This window comes from Aethina tumida, chromosome 4 (genome assembly GCF_024364675.1).
Source record: "Aethina tumida isolate Nest 87 chromosome 4, icAetTumi1.1, whole genome shotgun sequence".
Taxonomy (NCBI): domain Eukaryota; kingdom Metazoa; phylum Arthropoda; class Insecta; order Coleoptera; family Nitidulidae; genus Aethina; species Aethina tumida.
This window is the reverse complement of record NC_065438.1, coordinates 26,931,603-26,956,795: the sequence shown is the minus strand read 5'-3', so window position 1 is coordinate 26,956,795 and position 25,193 is coordinate 26,931,603. Positions and strand designations below refer to the sequence as shown.

The following is a 25,193-nucleotide window of genomic DNA, read 5'->3' as shown; positions in this document are numbered from 1 at the left end:
AATTTATACAATTTTTAACAATAATTCTTACCATTTGTGAATATTTTCTATTCAATAATCAGAAATTATAGACGATTAGATAATTTAAATAGATTTTTTTTCTTTTTTTATTATATAATAATAATTAATATAAATTTATTAATGCGCATTTGATTCAATATATTAACATCAATTAAAAGTTTTATAATAAGATATTTTCAATCCATTTTGTTTAATTTTATTAAAAAATGTGTGTCAGTAATATTAAAGGTAAGATTCTAAAAAATATGTTGACAAAGAATAAAAATAATTATTATTGCCAAATAAATTGAAAATATTGAATGAAAGTCAATCGAAATACAAATATCGTATCATTTTCGTTGAAAGGTAATTTAAATACAAGTATTTTTTGTCATAAATCATTTTATTATTCGATAATAATTAATATAATTTTATGCGCATCCACCAATATTTCAAATCGTTTCGTTAGGGATGTTAAGACCATTTAAATGTTTTATAATAAGAGTCAATTTAATTCAGTTAATTTTATTAGATAAAAGTCTCACTAATTAAAATATTAAAGGTAAGATTCTTATTATTTGAATATAATTCCCAAATAAATAAAAAATATAGAAAACAAGTCAAATATTTTTTTTATTTCGTATTATTTTCATTTTTCATTCACTTTTTATTTTTGAACATATTTTTTTATGTAGCGCCCCCATCAAAAACTAAAATTCTTGCGTTACAAATATTAACATAAATCAATAGTTTATAACAAGAAACTCTAAATATAATTTGATCAATATTGTTAGAAAAATATATCAGTAATTAAAATTTTAAAACTGAGTGTCTAATATTAAATGCTGTTAAAAAATAAAGATAATTATTGTCATTTAAATATTATTTTCAAATTAATAGAAAGTATAAAGGTTAAGACTTTCGTGACCATTGTTTCCATATATAACATTTGTTCATTGTAGACATTATCACAAATTAGAAGATTTATTAAAATATATTCCATAATTTGGTTAATTTTGTTAAAAAAAATGTGTCACTAATTAAAAAATAAGACTAATCAGTCATTTAAATATATTTTTCAAATTATTAAAAATACGAGAAATTAATTTAAATACAAATATATTACTATAGTTTATTTTAACATTGGAATTTGATTTTTCAATAATTTTATTTATATATGGATTCATTAATATTTAAATTTTATTCCTTACAGACGTCAACACAAATTAACAATTTTATACCGCATCCACCAACATTTAAAATTATTTTGTAGAGATATTAGCATGTAGCATTAGCATCAATAGTTTATAAGAAGATGCTCTTAGTCTAATTTAATTAGTTAAAATTATATATATATAATCAAAACTAATAATATATGTTGATAAAGAATAAAGATTATTGTCATTTAAATAGTATTTTCAAATTAATATTCGCATTCACCAATATTTAAAATTATTTGATTACAGAAATTAACACAAATTAGAAGTTTTATAAAAAAGGTGCTTTTATATTAATATGATTAATTTTGTTAGAAAAATATATCAGTTTATAAATATTAAAAGTAATACTCTAATATATGTTCACAAAGAGTAGACATAATTTTTGTCATTTAAATGTTTCAAATGAATAGAAAATATAGAAAAGAAGTCAATCTTAATACAAGTATTTTTCATTCTATCCTTATTATTAAGCACAATTTTATTGATGTATCACAACCAAAAATATTTTAAATATTTAAAATTCTTTTTCTACAAATATCAACATAAATTGATACAGTATTTTAAAATTTTAATGATAAAACAAATTTAAATTTCGTTTTGTAACAAATATAAAAAAACTCTTAGTTAAGTCGGTTAAATAAGTAAAATATTAAAAATAAGATTTTACTAATAAATATTGATAAAGAATAAAAATACTTCTTATCATTTGAATATTTTTTTCAAATTATAAATAATATGGTAAATTAAGTATTGATACATTATTTTTTTCTACGGTAACATTTATATCAGATTTTTATTTTTCAATAATTTTATTTATAAATACATTCACAAATATTTAAATTATTTCATTACAGATGTTAACACAAATTAATTAATTTTATTATAAGATAATCGTAGGTTAATTTTTTTAGAAAAATGTATCAATAGTTAAAATTTATAATTTTATTTTTTTAATAATAAATACTGATAAATAATAAAAATAATTATTGTGATTTAAAGTATTTTAATTACGGTATGTATTGTTTTTCAGTATTATTGATATAACGCATTAATGTAATTAATGTTTGGTCCAACTAAGAAAATCGTAGTTATAAGACAGAGTTATAAAAATATATCTATTTAAAATTTAGGAATAATTTGATCTGCTTATAACGTATAAATTATAACTGAATTTGCCTTTAAAATCTCGAACAAAAATAAGTTCTGCAAATATAATTAATTTTTGGTGTAATAAATTATGTTTATCTAAGATATAACTATAATATCATAATATGATATCTGACAAAAGTATCCTTAATGTATTTTAACATTCGATAATTTGAAAATTATATCACAATTTTTGCTACTTATGTGAATATAAAATTTTATTTTTCTAAACATAAATATACGTAAATGTAAATGTAAGATACATATCTCAAAAAACATATATACTTAAAATTTCAAGTTTATTTGTAATAGTTTATTTTTTTTTCAAATATTATTTCAAATTTTTTGAGAGGCGATTATATTAAAGCTACAAGATACAATAGAATACCAAAAGAAATAATTTAACAGAAATTGCATATTTTTGGATAACTTGTATAATGTATAATGTGTGGTTGAAATTTAAAAAAGGTGTTTTTAGGTAAATATTTTATACTAGGTAAAAAGTGCTATTATTTATTGTTTGGTAATAATAATACTGACTTTGTAGTCTAGAAATATTCATAACAACAAAAAGAATCAATTTAGTAGCAAATTCTGTCCAAGATGAGAAAAACAATATGACTTATAATTTACAAACCAGTATAATCATTGAAAGACTAAAGAAAAATTCCACTGCATAATCTTGTTATTTTTAGAATGAATGGATTTGACCCCTCAGATTTACAGACCAATTATTGTAATATTTTGTAAAGTTTATACAACATAGTTAAAACTCCATAAATTGTGAAGCAGGTTCAGGTTTAAAATTTAATAATTGTCATTGCACCACCAGTTATTGGTGCTAGTCGACTGCAAAATAGGCAAAACGCAGTAAATAACAATAATACGCAATTAATAGCACTGTGCCATGGAAGACCAGAGTGGTTAAAATTTATGATGTAATTACCGATGTCACAACAGATGTTTTGAAATATAGGACGGGTTGTCCGCTTTATTAATGATCAAAACTGGAACTTGCAGAACTGTTTTGTTAATAACCTCGATTATAATTTTCTTGGCTGTTTAATGTGTCGCAATAACTTCAAATACAATGACGCAGTAGAAAACATGGCAAATTTATAAATGCATTAACAGTTTGCACATGGAAGCAATGAAATATGCCGAATTACAAAAAGTGAAATATTTAAGCAGATCATAACTCGCCTGACACGAGCTACATACTAAAATACTTTCGTATTGTCTCCCGGAAAAGGGAGCTGAATTCTTAAAAAGCAATCGACAACACACTGTCGATGAAAGCACATCAAATATTGCATAACTTCATCTAATAAACATTGTGTGTACGTTTCTAGAATAGGAAATGCTCATTTCATTTGCTTTAAAATTTTAATATCGAACCAGAAAACGTAGTACGATTTACAAAGGAGTGATAGTTTTCTCTTCACGCATCGGAACAATTTCAGATTAAAACACCTCATCTCAGGAACAAAGAGCAACTTGCTGTTTACGGTCTCTCTATTAAAACACTGCTGATAAAGCAAGTCACGCACTTCCTGTCGATCTATCAGCTCTAGGAATTTATTGGCATTTCCGAATTAGTATGGTATAATGGTGCGCGTGTTAATTTATACCTAGCAGATCTATTGTTTGCAAAAAGCGTTTCAGTCAAATTGTTAACCGAGTTCCAGATGTTCATTTATGATATTGAAAATGAAATATGCCACTCGCTACTATCATTTATAGTAAAATCATTTGGTAAATATACCTCCTAACAGATTTATTAGAAATTTATAGACAATTTAAGCAGATCCCTCTGAAATTTTGGCTTCAACTTATCTATTCTATATATTCTTATCTAAAATATATTCAAAGAATTATCACCGTTCAACCGTAATTGTTATTATTATTTATTTTTTTTTTTTTTTTTCAACGCTATAAATATTCTCAGTGGGATAGAAAATGTAACACGTAAATCTCTCTAGTGACAATTTTTTGCAATTTTTGGCTACTTTTTTCATTTAATCTGTATATTTACTGCTATATTTGTGTTTCATATTTCATCTGTCACATTTAATTTCTTAACTAATTTTGGGCTACCAGGATTTGATATTAAATAATAACTATTAAAAATGTCAAACTTGATATGGGATATTGGAATTATTTGTTCAAAAAAATTCAAAGCGAGCGAACATGGTCAAAAATTTCATGAAATGACATCAAATAAAAATAATTCAGGAAAATTTTCAACTGTTTTACGAAAAATAGTTTTTTTGTTTTGAACTTATGGGTTCGTGTCACCGACATATTCGAGGCTGGCGCACGCGCAGTGTGCTGTGCGCCTTAGACACTTTTTAGGTTGGTGAAATCTCGTGCATTCGCGTCACCGACATGCTTATAGCAGTATATCTGTAGCTATACAGCTGACGTATAATGCTTATAAGTGAAATTGAATGGATTTAATGAAAAGTTCAATGTGTATATACTGTGCATTATTGAAATAGTGTTTTTGGATTATTTGAAGGGCCATGTTCAATGATAGAAAACTCAGTACTACAAAAATAAAAACAACAATCGATGCCGTTTTTACGCGTTACTTTTTTTGAATCTAACATTTTCATTTCTTACTTTAATTATCATAAGCCTTTTGTAACAAAAAACAATTAAAATATTGTTAAAAATCAAGTACATTGAAATTTAAGTAAATACAAATACTATCCATAAATAATATGATTGTATATTAATTGTTATTGTATTTATATTTTCAATTCAATTTTAGTATTTATATTTAGTCATGATCTTGTACAGCCCGTAATATATTTGAATAATAAAAAACCATATAAATATGCATATGATGTTGATAATTTTAATTCAAACATTATGAAATTTTAAATTTTCTCAATTTTCTATCGACTGTCTCTATAACTGCCAATTTCATTTTTTTTAATTTTATTTATTTATTTTTTCCTAGTTCTTAGGACATAACAATATTTTCATTTTGAATCTGGTGGATAGCCCAAGTTTGTATGAGCTACGTACAGTAGTGGACAAAAGTATGGAATATTTTTAATAATTGGATTTTTAACCCATGGAATTTGTCACAATGGTGTTAAACAAATTCGCCAGTTTGTATTTACCATCCGGCATACTAGTATTGCTGCATACCATATTATTTTATTTGCGGTCAGTTGTATTTCAATTATTAACATTTTTGGTCAGTTAGTTACATTTGGGTCCGCATGTCATGGACTCCGGAAAAGTGGCCCACTGTCCTTTGGAGAGACAAAAATAAATTTAATTTGTTTGGGTTAGATGGTAGAACATTTGTAAAGCATCCAATGGGGCAACGATATTATTTTAAATACCAAATTCCTTCGGTTAAATATGGTTGCTAAAACATTATGATTTAGGGACGCTTTTCTCGCTCTCGATCCAGTTGCACCCTCAATTCAAGGGGTTCAATACTGGAGACATACTAGAAAATATCATGTTTCCATTTGTCGAAAAAGAATTGCCATTTCGTTGGAACTGGTAGATTATATGTCTAAAAGATGCCAAAGGTTATGTTACAAAGTATTGAAATATTTAAGTTTATTTATTAATTTTTATGATTATTAATAAAGTATATCATAGTTTTTTCAAGACCAAATTATTTTTTTATTAAAAAAATGAAAAACCTGTGAATCATTGTGATTAATAGATCGATCATACAGTAAATTATTGTATTTGTAATTTGTTCAAATTTGCAACAGATTGGGGAAAATTATTTGTAACATTTGTAACAAGTAAATAAACGATCCATATTCTTTTACTCCTAAGAACTGGAGAAAAAAATCGTCATGCGTTAAATTTAACTATTACTATGAAAAAAAAAATAAATAAAATCAAAAAACTTGAAAATGTAAAGAGGAAAAAAGTTAGATAAATTATTTTTATTTAATGTCAAAACGATCCGCCAACTTCAAATCGAAAGAGTCAGAGAAACAGATTTCTAAATCAAAACGAATTAGTTATCGCTGAATTCATAATACTCATCATTCTAACAAAACACTTTAAATGTGTTATAAAAGCAGTAATTAATTTATTAATTTTTATGAAAGTTGACACAAAAATACAAAGATAACAAACTACATTCTTAAAGAGGTCAATACACTATGCATTTAGTTTATAATTGACAACAGAAGTGTTTGTCTAGATGTAAATTAACTCTAGATGAAAGGGATAGAACAATTGAAATGTTGGAATCTGGGGTCAATTGGCCATAAGCAACAACAATTGAAATGGGCAAGGTCTCATGTTCAATGGACAGAAAAATGTAAATTTGTAGTTTTCACAAATGAAAATAGAATTGGGCTGTACAATCATGATCGTCCAGTTCGCGTCTGGTCCACGAAATAGACGAAGAGTTCAATAGCCTTACCTATTTCAAGAGTTTCCATTATGGCATGGGGAGGAATTTGTTATAATGGCAGTACAGAATTATACATATGTTAAGGCACTATGACCGGTCCGGTATACACAAGGGACAATGTTAATGGTAACCCAATAAATTTTCAAGCTGTTGCCTGCGAGAAATTCGTTTTTGTTGACGTTAATGTTCGTCCGCTTCGACCGACGACACGAAATGCTTCTTCTTTTATGAATGTATAAATTTGATCTAAAATAAAAATAGCTGATTTAAATCGTTTCTTTTTATGATTTAACTGTTGAAATGATAAAATACAGAATTACTGTAGTAGTGAAAACAACAGAATAAAATAGGAACACTCATATAAAAATATTTGTTTTTCATATAATGAACACCAATCATTATTATAAACTTTATTTCTAACTATAATGATTAAATCAGAATAAAATACTATTGTTTATATAATTCAACTACGTTTTAGAAAATTTAAACTTTCCCTTAACTTTAATGTTCTGTATTTTATCATTTAAAGAGTTAAACCATAAAAAATCGATTTTTAATTTTTTTCAATGTGACATACCGTTTTAAAAACTTTCTGGAGCTCATAATTTCATCGAAAATTGAATGAGGAATTTAAAAATATTGTTTCATATTTTTATCGTTATCGTAAAAATAACTTCGTTTTTTTAAGGTTCTTATCAACAGATAGAGCTCTTACTTTTTTCCTAGAAGATACCATCTTGCACCAAAACATATTTAAATTAATCGATTCACGAGGTGCTGATTTTCAGCATTTTTTGATTTATTCAAAAACGGTAACAGATAAAGATCTGAAAGCATTGAAATATCTTTTGAGTACCGACATTTCCTGAAATTATGAGCCCGATACCTTTCTGGGACTGATTCGGTATTCTTATCTTCCCATAGCCATTGCAATTTCATTTTACACAGAGGTCTGATTTGTCTGATTTTGAAAAACGTTTTTTTAATTGTAAAGCATTTTGATAGTTTATTCCATAGTCTACTTAGTTTAAAAATAAATTCATAAGAAGAATATTTAATTTTTTAACTTTTCGATGGTTTTATATTTTTATATAAAATTTAGCATATAACCATTTTAATCTAATGGTCTCATTAAATTTACCATAAAAAATTTGCTAGTCTAAAAAATTATTCAATAGATTTGCTTTTGATTGTTAAAATCTGACAAAACATACAAATTTCATCAATGTTTTCAGTTTTCAAATAAGCCACATTTTATGTTGAACTTATATTGAGTTAGATCAATTCAAAAAATTAAAAAATAATTGTTGATTAATATAATAGTAATAACAACGATATGTTTCAAAAAGAAATTAATTCTTAACTAAAAAACAGTATCAATAAAACATACCTAAAATGTTTCAAATTTTCTTAAACTATTTCCTTAAAATTACACAAATTAGTTAAAAGTATTTCCATCTCAATACAATAATTGAGTAAGTTTTGTTTTTATCAAAATCTCTTAAAAACGCAGTTGGTAATCATCAAATAATAGAACTGCACAATATGGGTTTCTGCGATTCCAGTGAGATCTATTTAAATCATTTAGTTACATTAACGAGTTTAAATGAATTTAAAATGTTTATTAAAATATTTTATATTTCATAACAAATTCGTATCAACTATAAAATGTGTTCCAATTTTTATTTTATTTAAATTATTTTTAGATAATCAGATTAAAAAATAATAATTGATTAATAAAATAGTAATAACAACAACAACTAAATTAACCTCTCAATAAAACATCCGAAATCCATCAAATTTTTATGAAAATCTTCACAAATCCCTCAAAGGTAATATTGACCACCACCCTACACATTTGCAAAGTCAACACAATAAAAAAATCCAAAAAAAATAATCCAAAGTCGGACGCTAGGACACATCCTAGGCGTATCAAAATACGGTTAAAACTACAATAATTCATTTATTTACCGTCGACCAATAGAGCTTCAGATAACCGATTCTTGTAAATTTCTGGTAACTTACACATATGTTATGTATGATATAAATCATACTGGTGAAACATCAAATACCAGGCGATACATTTACGTAATAAACGCAACAGAGAAGTTTGTGAAAATTGGCGAAAAATCGCAATTGCACGGAAATTCGTTAAAAATGTGCATCGTCGACCAATCAGGATGCAGCATCTTATTGTGATTCCTGAAAGTGATACTTGGTGCATCTGTCAATTTACAAATCCATGACCAGCTATAAAAATATGCGATTTCAAACTTGCAATTTTTATTTTGTTTATTTGAATGACAATATTCAGAAAATGGAATTAAAAAATAAAAACTGTGACTAAAAATATGCAATTTTTATTTTATTTATAACAGTTAATTTAGATAATCGGTTTGGTACTTTACATGATACCGATGTACCTCAAAATTAAATTAATTCCAAAACAATCGCAATAAACATAACTCCATTTTTTCAAATAAAAATTAACACATTGACAAAACCAATATAATTTAATATATCTGAAAATATTTATAAAATACTAAGATAAAATCGTGGACGCGTCTTGCTCCCATCAAAATCCATTAAATCTATAAAATTGTATATCTTCTCCTATTTGTTTAACAAAGACTAATAGAAATTGTTTAAATTATTTATAAAGACTATATTTTCAACATAAAATGGAAGGAAGGAGCAAGGAAATATCTTATATGTCAACTAATTTTTCTGTCAAAAGTTAAAAAAGTTCTTTAGTAAAAAATTAATTTTTTCAAATAACACGAAAAAATAGTTGCAAAAATACACTTCTTTCAACAAAATTTTTTTTTAAATGCAATAGATTTAATAGGTGATTTAAGAAAGAAAGAATAAAGTCGTGTAATTAAGTACGGTGTTAATGAATACAAATATTAAATATTTATTTTGCTCTATCTCACAAAAATGATACCTGAATTAACTTTAAAGAAATTTTCTTTTAACTAACGATTTATTTAATATGTGAGTGAAAAGCAAAGAATGAATAATTTTATTAGAGTTGTTTTAATTGATTTATGCCTTTTTGGCATATAAAACAACGATATTTGCTAAAAGTTTAGGTTAGGTAAAAATAAGTATTAAATATTTAATTTGTTATAGAACACAATTTAATTAAAAAATGTACATAACAAATTTTAAACAAGTTTTATGGTCCCGTTTCAGTGAAAAATCCGCCCAGTTCTTCAACTTAAATAGGTTTCGAGTTTTTTTAGATTTTATTTATTTATTCTCAGGAGTAGTTTCATGAATGCCAGGTAAAGACCCGAATTTTAAGAACAGAAACAAAACTAAAATCTAATTTTTTGACCGCGTTTTTGTTGTTTTTTAAACGCCTTTATACTCAGGATTTTTTTCATTTTTTAAGTGGTGGAACATTATAAAAAAATAAAAACGATTATTTGTTTTAAATCTTAATTGTTTTTAAATCATTCCAATAAGTATTTTATGACAATACATAGTTATTTTATACAATTAGAAATTTTTGACTGCTTTTTTATTCATCTCTATCAAACTAATTTTATTATTAATAGTTAGTAGGTTTATTTATATTTTTTTAGTTGAATTTTTATTTTTTTATATATAAAATTGAATATATTAAAGAGTACTTGCAGAAATTATAATAATATATACATATGTACAATTTTTTAGAATTTATTAATTTTTTAATTTAAGCCATTAATAATAGACACAACATAAAGCTAAAAGGAATATTACCTTACATTTGTTCAAAAACACAAAGTTATTGCATTGTTACGTTCAAATTAAATAAGTAAAGTATTTACCTATATCCCAAACTTCGATCAAACTTGTTTATGTATTTGATTTTCAACTACGTTTTTCTATTATTAAAGTTGTCGCTTCGGTAAGTTACATTTGAAAGTTTATCGTAAAACAGTAAACATAAGAATAAACGCTAACATACACATGTAAGGATTTGTCTTTTTTTTGTTATTAAGTTTAAACTATGAACGTTAGGTAGCGTAAAGTATTCGTTGTTTTTGTTTCACGGACAATTGGAATCGATATATATATCCCTTGGCAATAAATTGTGATTTATTCTGGATTCTCACAAACTAGACCGAGATATTCTCAATGGATTTACTCTTGTTTTTTTATACAAAATAAAATATATAAAACAAATATTGTACGGTATGTTGTTGTTGATAATAATTTTCCATATATTTATTCAATATTCCATTAGTTTTTGTTTCTGATAATATGATGTACTGGAAAGACAAATAGAGTATGTCATGGGCCGTATCTCAGAAACTTTTTTATACTTTGTTTATCCATGTCTAGTAAGAAACGCGACTGATCGCTCTGAACCATGAGAGACACCATTAAGCGACAGAATCAGTTTGCCCCGTAGGGGGAATCCCCACAGTCAGAGATGATGCCCTCTGCTAGTTCTCACGAAGTAAATTTGGAGCCACGTGCTGAACTTTATGGACTACTAAAGGGTATTCGTTTTCAGACTAGAGGGATCAAATGTGCATAAGAATTCTGTCATTTTATGAGTAATTTTGGAAAATTTTATGAGCAAATTACTACTTCAAAAAATTTTTTGGAAAATGTGTAAGATAGACCAAAGAATACTCTTTGGTAAACTTAAATATTTTAGACAAGCAAAACTACACAATAAATAATAACAATATATAACGGCAATCTTATAGATGAAGCTGCCAATAACAAATTTTTATACAATAACAAGATTAGGACAGATATTAAGATACTGATGTCATCTACAGTCAACAGCTTATTTTAACACAGACCATTTTACAGGGTATATGTACACGGTGGTATTCAAAATATTATCTTTTTTATATCTGATATCATTCTATATATTTTAATGAAATGCACTTTTTTGATGTACATATTTTTATTTTACTTATTTACTTCACAATATTTTTTTTCTAAGGATGAACTCAAGATTTGCTCCCTTATATAAATTAACTTTTCCAATATTTTTATGCAAAACATCTATAACATCACAAATCTTAATATATGTGTAAAGTAGATTAAAAATCTAAACTCCATTCAAACAAGGTACGGAGTAACAAACAAATTTAGTTGGATGATAAACACGTAATATTTCTTATTGGTCAGTTCAGTAGGGTTGCCAGGGTAACATTCAGGCATAAAGATTATGGTGCCGTTCCGTTTACACATTTATTTAATTTATTTAAAATTTGGACAAATAATACCAATGATAATGTTAAATTTTAAACCAAATTATTGAATCCAAAAGAATATTTTTTAATATTTGTCTAAACTATTATTTGAATATCTCTCCGTATCTGATGTGAGTATACTGTAGATCACACTCTATACCCGAGTCGAAAAAACTTTTCTTCATTTTTTTTTAAATATCTCGATAAAGATTGATTGTTTCTATATGGTATACAACAAATCATCAGAAAATAGATTTCTGCATGGAATGATGTAAAAGTTCTATGGTCATTACGTTGAAAAAACAGAGTTATTGACGTTTGAAATAAGAAGAAATAAACAGAAGTTTGAGCCTGGAGTTGTAGAATATCCCGTACAATCAATCAAATTTACAATATCGACAGACGCCAAATTGTATCATTATTTGATATCTACATATGCAAAATACACATCAGTAAGAGCATGTTAAAAATTTGTGAGTTGCAGTTGAAGTGGAATATTGCATTTTCTGGAATGTTTATCGATTTTGAATAAAAATACTACAAAAATAAATAAGTACAAAAAGTGTATTTCAAATTCTTTGATATTAAATATTAATATTATTAAAGTAAACAATTATTTATTAATATTTAAAATAATATTGACTGTAATTATTTCCAACCAATCAACCAACAGGTTAATAAAAAATCATATTTTATATAGCTCAATATAAAATAATAATTTGAAATGTATTTAAATAAATTTGTTTAATTTTAATTTATATGCAATTTTAATTTTAAAGCATTAAAAAGGTAATTAATAAATCTACTGAATTTGCATCTCTCATGTCTCTACTTCTAAAAAGCACTCAATTACTTATTTTATACTTTTTTAAGTGATTCCTAATTAAGTTGTGTAAGCAACCACATATAAATTAAGATTTGCCTCGAGCTTTGATCGTCCTAAAACTTTCGCTTCTGTTTTTGTTACTGCTTGTAAGTTACAAGTTTGAATTAGATTACCGCAATTTGGCTTCTTCGGTTAAGAATTTTTCTTGAACTCTTTGCAGTGAGCTGATGTCATATGAAATAAAAATTTACTATTTATATCTGAAAATTTTATATTTTCTAAAAGGAGACGCTGTCACGACATCTAATGTTTTCCATGGACATTTTCTCAAATTGATATTGACAAAACAGCAATATCAATTTCAACTGTCTTAAATGTGCTTTTGTTGTACACCAACTGCATCGAATGTTCGTGAGTGAAACTTTTAAAAACTGGATTTCTGTTCGCTTCAAACGATGCATTTTAAATAAACTCTCGAAAAAGTTGAGAATTTGTTACCAGCTGGCCACACTGAAAATAAATAAACATTTACGTTTTTTCATTAAGAAGTTTTCAGGTTATTACGCGACATAAAAGTTAAACAATGACAAATGGAAGCCAGTCGACCATTATCGTTACGAAATGTGACATTGGCATTCAACACAAAGTTACATTTGTTACATATGAAAGAGTGGAACGTTGTTTGTTCTTTAATGGATGTGGGTGTGCATGTAAATATTAATTTAAAATTAATAAATAAAAAATAAATAAATTATTATTATTTAAATAATCAAATTTTTAATTTTTGTAAACAATATTAATATTTCAATCAATAATAAAAAATTAAAATTATTTGTTTATGTACTTATAATGGATTTATTCTCCTTCCTAACAGCATTAAAATTTAAAACGTAATTCAAAGATTATGCAGAGCTGGGTGCAGTTAATCGTTAATCCCATATACGGTAAGGATGTAAAGTAAATGAACTTTAACGTTAAATATAATAGGTTTTTAAAAGCCAATTTGTTGTAACGCTTATTATCCGTGGATTCTTTGAGTGTGAATAAAACGTGAACTCTAGACATTAGCAAGAATTTATTCTGATGCACAACATGTTTTCAATGCTAACACATAACTATTTAGCTACCCTTATCTGTCTCTAGTGGGTTCGGGGATGAGAACATAACTGCCATGGCGTACAGTATCGACCCAGAGTAAAACAAGAGTATATACTCAATGGTTAATAATACTAGGGAATGTAATCTCGGTATACCGGTATACCGAAAATCGGGATACTGTCCAAATTTTTGCCGGTATTAATACCGATATTCACCTTAAAATAATAAAATTTTCGGTATTGGAACTGTTTTGTATGTGTAATAGTTTCTGCTCGAAGGACCAATGTTTTGTATGTGCTGGACTAGTAAAACTGCCAAGTTTGTGATTTTTCTGTTTATTTTGCTCGGAGCATCTGAGCGTTGTGTGTTGCTCTCGAGCTGACTTAAAAGTAAGTGTCTTAAAGCTAATTCACCCTAACTAAAGGGAGGGGGTTGCGCATTAGACGTTGCCAATGTTGATAAATGCTCTAACAGGAACATTAGCGCTAGTTGATACACGTTACACGGAAGCTTGATTCGGGGAATTTCCCATTTACTTAGAATCAAATGACATCCTGTCCACTGTAGCTAAAGGCTGTTAGTTCAGTGCGGAGTGTTTTATCAGTACATAGACACAAATTGAGAGTAAAAGTTGTTAGTTTTGTGCTTGTGCAATAATTAATATATGTAAGTAAATTTGGAGTCCTAGAGTTTAAGAACCATGAAATATGTGTATCCTAGAAAAGATTAAATAAATATTTGTCTTGTAAATTGAGCAACTAATATGTTGTGAACGATATTAGTGTTAATTTTGATTGTAAATTTATGTACAATATCCATTAAATATTATATACATAAACGTCAGCACTATTCTATATGCTGCAGATAAATAAATTTCCTATTAATAAAACTTATTTTATGGTTCCTTAATAACTTAGATTTACTTTTTTAAAATTATTAATTAATTAAAATAATTGTTTTAGAATCAAAAGTATGAATTTGGAATCTAATATATTTCGAGAACACAAAAAAGGGAGCCACGTTAATTCGATTTGGCATTATTATTTAATTGCTAATCAAGGGCAAGTAGCAAAATGTAAAAAATGCACAAAAGAAATCAAATGTCAGGGAGGATCCACAAGTGGCCTTCACACCCACTTGAAATATCAACATAACATAAATTTAAAAACTAAAAGCGACGTAGCAGCAGATAATGAAAATGATGCGTCTTGTTCTAGTCAAAAGTTGACAAAAACATTAAATTATTATTTTCAAAATCAAAAGAAGGAACAGTTATGTGAGATCCTGACTCGTGTGGTTGCGCGTGATGGACTACCATTTAGAATTTTCTGCTCTTCGGAAGATATAAGAAAAGGGTTACATGCAAGAGGATATAATGATCTACCAAAATCAGCTGCAACAATAAAATCTATGATCACTGAATATTGCAAAAAGATAAGAATAGAAATTATTAAAGAAATGTATATATACGGAACATTGGACTAGCCCGTTTACATGGAAAAGTGCCAACGGAAAAATGTTTGGAGATTTTGAAAATAAAATTACAAGAATTTGATCTCAACTTAATAAATCACATTGTTTATATATCGACAGATGGTGTTCAGTTATGGTAAAACTCGGACATTTGATTGAAGTCGAACATCAGTTATGTTTTGCACATGGCATCCACCTAGCTGTTAGAGATGTCCTTTACAAAAACAATTCCAGTTTAGTGCCTGTTGATGCTGAAATTGAACCAAATGAATCCCAATCTAGCGATTGTGATAGTGATGTAGATGATGACAATGACATAGAAACTGACAGAGAAGAAGATAAAAAGATTACAGCTGATGGTGTTGTCCTATAGTTTGGATCTGTTGGCACTGAAATAAATTTGAATTATGTTAATTTATCCCCGCTGGTAACAAAAATTAGAAGTGTCATTAAAATTTTCAGAAGATCTCCAACAAAAAATGATCAATATTTACAAAAATATGTAAAACTACAATTTGGAAAAGAATTGAATTTGCAATTGGATGTCATAACACGATGGAATAGTTTACTTATTATGTTGGAAAGATTTTACCAATTATGGTATTGTGTCCAAAAAGCATTAATTGATTTAAAATCAAACATAGAAGCACTATGCAGAAGAGATTCCAATCTTCTTGTTGCAGACGCGATGTTTAAATTTATGACACGCTTGTTACACAAAAAAGTAAAATAAGTATTGAATTGATAAATGCTCTGAAGTATAGAATAATGCAAAGACAAACAAACATATCTCAAGTTTTGCACAACGCTTCACAAAACGAAATCGAAACGGATACAGACTTATGTCCTAAACTTAAAAAAGGTTCCATTACAAAAATATTCATTCCTCTTATAAAACGCCTAGGAGTTAAAGGTAATGAACCAGACAATGAAGATTTTGATCTTGAAGATGAAGATACACCAGTTACATCTCTCCCCGCTATTAATATGCAACTGCTTCATTAAAAAACAAATTAGAGAATGTGATTAACAAAGCAATGACGAATGTTCCAACCCCAAAGAATCAAAACAAAAGATTAGAAATAGAACATAAACTTAAAAAAGAATTACAATTTTTTGAAGAGCATGGAATTAGGGGGATGCATCTAAAGCTTGCTTATGAATACTTGTTAACAATACCACCAACAAGTGTGGAGTCAGAACGATCCTTTTCGGCTGGTCAACATATAACCACAAAAATAAGATCGAGGTTAGACGACGTTACGTTGGATCATATTTCAATTTGCATAAAAAATAATAATCACTTGTACGAATTAATATAATATATATTAAAAAAGTTGGACTTAATTTTGTTAAATTATTCTTAAAAATAAATGTTTTGTTGTTTCAACAACAACCTATAGTAAGTGAATTTTAATTTTGTTTACATTTTTTAAAATAAACTAATACCGGTATTTTACCGGTATTATCGGTTCTAAATGCGAAAATACCGAAATACCGGTATCGAAAATTTTTAACGGTATTGCATGGGAATGCAACTAGGGAAGTTAATACAATATATCAACGTCAGCAAACAAGCACGAGAAAACAGAGGGAGAAGTGTACAAGTATCCCTTGGATCCTTCTGCCAAAAAATAAGGAGGCCATTAGGAAAGCAGTGTAGATAGAATTTCAATTGTAATGTCAAATTAGCTAGAGAGAACTGAAGAAGAGCTTAAATAAGCCAAAATGGATATGAAGTACAACAAACTGACAAAAATGTTCTTCGCAAAGGCTGCAAGGGAAAGAAGAAACTAGAACATCAGAAAAACAATAAATTACCACCCAATGAACAGAACGGTAATACGATCAGAGTGTAACCAGATCATATGCTCATTGGTAACACAACACAGAGATGGCAAAACGAACACTGAGGAAACAGGAGGAAGTGACAAAATCTTCTCAGGTGAAGTTCTGCAAAATTTCATTAGTGAAAGCAGGGAAATTGGACCTTCAATTGTAGTTTCAAATAAATGAGACAAAAGAAGAAATGACAGGTCCAAATTAGAAAGAGAACAAACAGATAAAAATGGACATGAACTACAACGCACCAACAAAAAACTACTTAGAAAGATTACAAACCAACGAAAAAAATACGTCATTAGCAAAATCAAAACTAGACTCCTAACAGTCTTGTTAACTATGCAAAATTGAGATACAACCAACAATATAAGAAAAAATAAAAATCCAGAAGAAAACTACTAAAATAAGGCACTTGAAAAAAAAAAGTGGAGCACATTCACAAAAAGGGGAAAAATGTGTATAAGAAGAGTCCTATAAGCAGACTTAAACATGGACATCGAACCCCTAAAAACATAAGTAAAATAGTATAACGGACATTAAACAATATCAACAATTAAAGAAGGAAAAGAGAACACGTATAAAGTCCAAAAATTCTAAAAATATAGACCTAACATCAATCAAAGCAGTCAACTATGTGAACTACAAATTGAAAACCTTCAACACAACACATAAATGCATGCAACACCATAAATAATAAATAAGACATTATTTTTTTTTTCATTTATTGTTAGGGAAGAATTCTGTTCTATATATAGATTTTCTTAAAATGAATTCGCAATAGCATTAAAATATAAAACGTATTTCAAGGATTAACCAGAGCTAGGTTGAGTTAATCGTTTATCCCATATAAGATAAGAATGTTACACATGTGCCATTAAACAATGTCAATCACTAAAATGGGAAAACGACACGTTAACCTATAATGACAAAAATATATGTAAATATAGAGGATCTATAGAAAGTCAGTCAACCAAATGAACAACAAATTCAAAACTTTGAAGACAACGCATGCGATACAACCACCCAGCAAATTCGGTGGCAGTGTCGAATTCACACCGATTCAAAACCTCTCTCCGGTCACCGATCCGAAAATCATAGCCAAATGTCTGATATATATGACAACTCATATATAGGTAACACAAGACATATATGCAGGGCATATACGGGTTTGCTGAACCAGAAGACATAAGATTCCCATATCTTACATCCATAGAACATGTTTTGGATATGATGGGTAGAAGACTAGAAGATTTACCCCAACCTCCACGGACTTCGAAGGTTCTAAGATATGAAGCACAGGTAGCTTGGAATAATATACCTTAAAATAAAATAGTGTTGGGGAGTGTTCAGATAAACTCGGTATATAAACATATTATTAAAAAAAATTTAAAATCTTTAATATATTATTTCCAATTTGGACACCCCCTTCTTGGTATTACAATTTCTTTGTCAATGAGTATATAAGAACTTAATTTTAATAATTAATAAGTCGTTATAAATTTTTTTGGAGAAATTTAATGCTTATTTAATATACTACTAATAATTAGTAACTGAATATAAGTTTATACTTTAGACTTCTTCTTTTTCTTCGCAAAAAATAAAAAGTTATCTGTATCGAATGTATAGATGAGTCGGATAAGTTTTGGTGCACAAGAAAACTTCAATCAACGTAATTATTAAAGATACTAAGATTTGGCAAATTCATAATGCATAATTCGGAAAATCATTTATTTTCATGATAAAACCTGTTATATTTTTAACCATTATTAAAAATAGAATTTTTGTGATTCCTGTCACTCCAAATAAATATGTTTGAAAGCAATCTAGATGTCCATCAATAACGTAAGAAAAGTGTCATTCTCACTTAAAATATGAAAAACATTTTTCTACAAAATGTAATAAGATTTCTGATAAAATTGGTCAGCTGGAAATCATTTGTCAATGGTTGACTTCCAATCGTTTTTATGTAATAACCGTGAACGTTTTAAGGAAATATGAACTTCCTCGGTGCTTAATAATCTTACAAATGGGCAGAGAATATTTTTCGTTATTAATAAAAGTCTACATTAAGAAAATGTTTCAAAAATTTCAAAATTAAATTACTATTTTGACATGAATTTTCTTATTTATACATTATAATTTTCAGAACTTCAGAACAGAAAAAAATATATAGAAAAAGTTCAATTTATATTTAATTGAGGCCATCAGCAATATCTTTATACGAATATTCCAAAATTAAACATTATTCACACTCTTGAAACTTCACGATGTGTTTGATAAAGAAAATACCATCTGTGAACATCCCCAAACAACCGCATTTTGCACATGCTCTTCCACATTTCGTCCTTATTTACGGTTCGGTTTTCAGTCAGCTTAAAGCGTTTCAGAATGGATGCACCTCGCTGCAGACATTATTTGAAAACTCTTGGGCAAACTTTCATATAAATTCTAATGTGGTGCCTTCAGGATAAACTAAAACCTAATCTTTATCCCAGATTTATTTCAATCTGATCCGCATTAATGCATGCTCCCGGTTACATAAATTTTCAAAAATTACCAAAAGTATTAGTATCTAAAACATACTAAACCAACTCGGAATTTAATACGAGATTGGATAACGGTGAAACTGAATAAGTAAACTATCAGGATTTTATCAGCGTACTATGTCCATGTCTCTATATTTATGAGCAGTTTTTTATGTAATGTAATGAAACTCAATGTCACTTTGTCTTCTAGAATTCATGACGTGTGAAGTAAGCACTCCTAACTTCCTATTTAAATTGAGTTTATCCCCATGTTCACTGTCACCGCCGTTCCCGAATTTCAGGGAGGAGCGTGTCACACGATTAAATTTAAAGCCGATTCCCCAACCTATCCGTTTGTTATTTATTAAACAGGTGTGTTACCAGTAACGCAAGACCTTTCCGTTTTCGTACTTATTTCTTGTGTAAAAAATGTTTAACGTTAAGCAGTGAGTAAAATTTACTTCCTTTAACCCCGTAAAATATATATTATACATTTCAGTTTCTGGTAGATATACCACAAATTTAAATCAGTGAATTTTATAGGAATATTTTGTATATTCCTCTTTGATTGTCCATTTTCAACTTAACTTTTTACCAATTTGTTGTTTACTAATGTCGCTCAGTTTTTGACTGAAGATAATCTAAACTCCAATCTTTAAAATAGTGTATAATAATGTAAACCACCCAATCACTACTACATGAAATGCAGTTCACGTCAACTGTTAGAAAAATAGAAACTGCTGATATAAGTGAAAACTTATAACTTTTAGTATTAAAATATGAAATTTCATAATGTTTGAATTAAAATTATCAACATCAATCTGGATTTCACGTCTATTGACACTCCGAGCAACAATGTTTACATGTTTTTTTTTTATTATTCAAATATATTACGGGCTGTAGAAGATCATGACAAAATATAAATACAATTCAATTGAAATAACAATTAATATACAATCATATTATTTATGAATAGTATTTGTATTTACTTAAATATCAATGTTCTTGATTTTTAAGATTATAATTAAATTTTGTTGTAAAAAAGATACAATAGGCTTATGGTAACTAAAGTAAAAAGTGAAAATGTTTGATTCAAATTTATCCAAGTATAGCGTATAGGCATCGATTATAGTTTTATATTTTATAATACTGAGTTTTCGATGATTGGACATATTTAAATAAATTTTCACTAAATCCATTCAAGTTCACTTATAAGATATACACAGCAGTATACGTCAGTTGTATAGCAAAAGGCATATTGCTATAAGCATGTCGGTGACGCGAACGCACGAGATTTCACCCATACCAAAAGTGTCTAAGGCGGCTGAAGAAATTTTCACTTCAAAAGATACATTAAATCTATTATTATTTGTTAACTTCTAACCCATAAGATTTTCCCCTACCAAAAAGTGCCCAAGTTTTCACTTCAGAAAACGACATTAATTATCGAAGAACCCAGTAATTAAATTCAATCTTCAAAATTGCAACATATAAATACTATAACACGTTTTATTCGATGTGAACAAAATATCCTCTTTTCTCTTCGCTTAAATGCCGAACTACGTGAAATTTTTAATTTCAATTAAATCGTCAACTTCATGAACGTATACTCGTTTCCAGTTAAACCATCTACATGTGACGTATCGTTTTAAAGATTAAAATCCATTTTGGCTTTTATATTTCCATTTACTGCATAATTTAGGATGCAGTTTCTGCAAGTGATTTTGATGCAAGCACTCAAAGATATAAATAAATATCTATAGTTGCGCTGTTCCTTTTATTTCGATGAATTTCTCAAACACGAAGATATGTCAGGGTATTACAATGTCATAAAAGAGTTGAGAATTACTCAAAACACAATCCTTGAGAGTATCACTTTAGTTACAAATGTTGACACTTTGATTGTAGCATCGGGTTTAATATAATTTGGGCTTAGCAGTAAAGTTAAATGAGATTTTACCAAGAGCTCCACTTAAATAATAGAATTGAATTTAAGGGATAAATGTTTCTGCAGAACATATGTGTACTTTGTATTTTTAATTACATTGTAGTTTTAGATCAGGTTAGGTTAAGCATATTAAAATGAATATTTAGTTCTTTCAGTAAGGAGTTAGTTATGAGAAATTATTAAAACCATTAAACCCACTAAACGATATGAAATAATGTCGGAACATTTCATAATTCATTTCAATGAACAAAAATCACAATATAAATTTTGAAATTGAATAAAATAGTAGTTTTATTATAATATTTTCGTATTTTTATATCTTTAGAATTGATATTGGATTGACCTTTATTATCCAGATAAGTATTTAATACAACTTCCATTTGACAACGATTTGACACCCCAATATGAATGCCGAACTACGTGAAATTTTTAATTTCAATTAAATCGTCAACTTCATGAACGTATACTCGTTTCCAGTTAAACCATCTACATATGACGTATCGTTTTAAAGATTAAAATCCATTTTGGCTTTTATATTTCCATTTACTGCATAATTTAGGATGCAGTTTCTGCAAGTGATTTTGATGCAAGCACTCAAAGATATAAATAAATATCTATAGTTGCGCTGTTCCTTTTATTTCGATGAATTTCTCAAACACGAAGATATGTCAGGGTATTACAATGTCATAAAAGAGTTAAGAATTACTCAAAACACAATCCTTGGGAGTATCACTTTAGTTACAAATGTTGACACTTTGATTGTAGCATCGGGTTTAATATAATTTGGGCTTAGCAGTAAAGTTAAATGAGATTTTACCAAGAGCTCCACTTAAATAATAGAATTGAATTTAAGGGATAAATGTTTCTGCAGAACATATGTGTACTTTGTATTTTTAATTACATTGTAGTTTTAGATCAGGTTAGGTTAAGCATATTAAAATGAATATTTAGTTCTTTCAGTAAGGAGTTAGTTATGAGAAATTATTAAAACCATTAAACCCACTAAACGATATGAAATAATGTCGGAACATTTCATAATTCATTTCAATGAACAAAAATCACAATATAAATTTTGAAATTGAATAAAATAGTAGTTTTATTATAATATTTTCGTATTTTTATATCTTTAGAATTGATATTGGATTGACCTTTATTATCCAGATAAGTATTTAATACAACTTCCATTTGACAACGATTTCATCAGAATTTTGAATGCGACACCCCAATATGATAAGGTTCAGTAATCTCTGTTTTTTACGTAATTTTCCGACATGAAAAAAATACTCTTTATCCTGCTGAACTACATGAAATGTTATATGAATGAAACCTCATATCGATATAATGAAATATTAATAGATATAGTCAGTTTATTATAATGTTTTGAAACTGACTAAAATTGCATAACTCAATCTTTAAGTGTATCACTAGTTATTAATGTTGATTCTTAGATTGAAGCATCAGATCTAATATTATTTGAGTTTTTACCAAGAGCACTACTTAAATAATAAAATTGAATTTAATGTTTATTTATATGTTTCAGCAGTACAGGAGTACTTTCTATAAGCCTTTTATTTATATGTATAGAGTAGGTTAGAAGAAGAGTTTTAACAAATTTGAAAGAGTCCTATTAAATTTTATTATCAGATTGAAGTTTAGTATATGAAAATAACACTTTTCCTAGCATTTAGTTCTCTCAGTAAGGACTATATTTATATTATTATTAATATTAAAATCGCTAACTTTTTCGTGGGCACAAACTTAGGAATGAGAGTTAGGTGAAACTTTTAATGCCAAAAATTTAATATCTCGTATAAGTATGGAAATAAGCGAAATTTTTACTTGTAGGTGAAGGAATTTGGGGGTTATTTTGAAATAAGTTTTTCTCTTTATGTAACTCCTCTATTGCACCCTCATCTTCTTCTTGGTCAGATTGAGTTTCATTATCTTGAAGGCCCCAAAAATATGCCAATTCAGCTGTTGTTTGGAATCATTAAGGTCCCACCTCTGTGAAAATTATTTATGCAAAATATTTTTGTAATTAGGGCAAATAAATGCATTTATGTATAAACAATTTATAATAAATGTGAAACATTCCCCTCAAAAATATTCGATACAAAAACAAAACCCTCACATGACATAACCCCTTATTATATTTACAGGCCTTTCCATGGTTAGACATACGAATAACATACAAAGGAAGGCATAAACTAACTATAAATGCAGAAAATAGAATTAGTTTTGTCAATTGTTATAATTTTTTTCACTTCAAAACACCACTTTTTCGTCCCAAAAGCACCTGTTATTCGATATTATCTGATTTCAATCACTTTTTTAAAACTTTACAATTACCATACTTTATTGTAATTTATTTTGAAATTTAACATTAGGTGGTACACTATAAATTTCTAGGATAACTTCTTACCAGTGCCCACAAAAAAATAACAAAAATGTGGAAAGAATACTTCCCAACGTCTACGGAAGGATTAAACCAATTAACCACAGGAAATAATATCAGAACACTTCATAACGCATTTCAATGGACAAAAAACGGGTTATACATTTAAATTTAAACTTCAATAAAACCGTACTTTAATATTTGCATCTTTTTATAGCTTTAGAAGTGTTGTGTTGACCTTTATTATTATTATATTATTATTATTATCCAGACTGGCAAAGAAGTATTTAATTCAACTTGAAACGCAGATACTCGATTTCATCACTGAAATTTTGAATACGACATCCAGTCATTTCTGTCTTTTACGTTCTTTTTACTGCAATCAAACTGACTCACAAAAAGTATTTTATCTGCCACCTTTTTTGAAACTTGTAAACAAATCTATTATTTATGGTTTAATAGAATATTTTATAAAATATTCATTATCCGACCTACACGTTTGCTATTTATTAAACAGTTATGTTACCAGCAATGTAAGTCCCTTCTTGTTTTCGTAATTAGTTATTGGGAGAAAAGTATTTACCACTTGTGAGTAAAATTTAATTCATTCTGCCTCGTGACATATATAAATCATGTGGTAAACGTACCACAAATTGGAATAAATCAAATATGACTTTTGTGTCAATAATGGATATTCAAATTAATTTTACTGTAGGTATACTATAATAAATTTTTAATTTAGTTGCAAATATCGAAGGTTATAGAGAACATTTCAATTCATCGTTCAAAATCACAACATACAAATGACACGATTTATCCGAGGTGAACAAAAAATTCTCTTTATCCTCACTCGCTTAAATACCGAACTACGTGAAATGTTATTTTAAATACATCGACAACTTTTTGAATATACCCTCGTTTTTAGGCAAACCATACATTTGACGTGTCTTTTTTTAAAATTAAAGACTCATATAGTTAAACTGTTTCTTTTACTTGATGAATTTGTTAAAGGTATAGATATGTCAGTGTATTACAATGTAGTAAAAATGACGAGAATTGCACAAAACACAATAATTGAATGTATTACTTTAATTACAAATATTGT

At 27.6% G+C, this 25,193-nt stretch overlaps 1 protein-coding gene across 1 annotated transcript in view; it reads left to right on the top strand.

Annotated features, from left to right (window-relative positions):
• The window catches only part of LOC109596415 (trissin receptor-like), a 165,957-nt gene that overhangs the window by 119,825 nt on the left and 20,939 nt on the right, over positions 1-25,193 (top strand). The window lies entirely within an intron of this gene.